We start from the raw sequence: 1,415 nt of genomic DNA, 5'->3' as shown, positions 1-1,415 counted from the left end.
TATTAACACAACCAAAGCATCAATGAACCAGACAATTAGAAGCTAGCTAGATTTAGATGGATAAACTGAAGGTTTACGGTGAAAACCGAAGCGTACACAATCATGAACAAACAAGAATTACAAAGAGAGATTAGAAATTAGAATAGAATTTGTCAATTTGAGATGAGAGAAGAACCACATTTTTCTTTGAATCTCTTCAGCATATATCAAGCGAGTCATGTCACATTTTTCCACGGACCACTTCTCTTATTGGGCTACCTAAACTGGGCCGGTTGGGCTTGTCTGGACTCACAAGTCACATCCGGGTTCATAACAGTTTTTATGTTACGAGTTATGACTACTTCAGTTCATGCATGATTCATGAATATATATATTTTTATAAGATTAAGTTATAAGCAATGTTGTTAAAACTGATCTAATGGAACACTTGGACTGGGAACTGGACCTTTAACCGGTTCGGTTGGCATGGTTGAACCAATACTTGTTGGGTTGACCGGTTTTGAAAATCAGTGGCGGGTTGGTTTAGCTGTTGGACCAGTTTTGAATTCTTTTTGTGAAAAATGTATATATATTTCTCTTTATAAAATTTGAACTTTGGATATCTCATGGACGTGTGAAAGTGTTTGTCGAATAATTTATATTTAGCCGGTGTTGTATCCTTGGGTAGCTACATAGCCTACATTAAACTTTGTCCCCTATATAAAAAATGGTAACTCTTATCTTATTAATTTTTTTTATTAATAATTAATGATTTTTCATTATATAGAAACATAGATATTACATCAACATAGCAGGTAGGCGGGCAACAAGCTGCGCTACTACCCCTTTCTGAATTGCAAACCATAACCTGCTAAAGACATACCCCTGCCCCTTTGGAGTCGACACATTGCTATGCACAACCCGTTGAACCCTGGTTAGGAACCGGATAGCTTTTGGTGCCAAGGAGCCAAAGGTATCAAAAGCAAGAGGGACAAAAACATGTTGGTTATCTTCGCGGGCTTTAGCATGTTTCTCCACCTTCTTCGTTTCAGCCCTTTTCATTGCTTGCCCAGCTACAAACCCATTATCCCTCAAACCAGCTAAAGGAGATACCCCTGTGAGGTCAACACAAGCGTGTTTTCACCCGGCCCAACCAAAGACGAGCAAATCTGCCGGTCGTAGAGTGGATCTCCCTTCCGTGGGGTCTGTAAGGAAGTTTACGGGGGCTTCCTTTTTAGCTGATATCCCAGCTCGCCTAAGATGTCCCAAAGATGGTCCCGCACCCAATCATGTCGGTATTTAAACCCATGCATCTCCTTGCAATGAACCGCATGCTCTCCGAATTTATCCAGGCAAGCCTTACGGCAGATCGGACATGTTTCGTCTTCTGGGTACATTGGGATCATCAAATGGTACTTAAGAATGGCCCTATACTC

This window comes from Bidens hawaiensis, unplaced genomic scaffold (assembly GCF_021521415.1).
Source record: "Bidens hawaiensis isolate Kalapana, Puna unplaced genomic scaffold, B.hawaiensis_p1.1 tig00009623_1, whole genome shotgun sequence".
NCBI classification, from domain to species: Eukaryota; Viridiplantae; Streptophyta; class Magnoliopsida; order Asterales; family Asteraceae; genus Bidens; species Bidens hawaiensis.
This window is presented reverse-complemented; position numbering follows the sequence as displayed.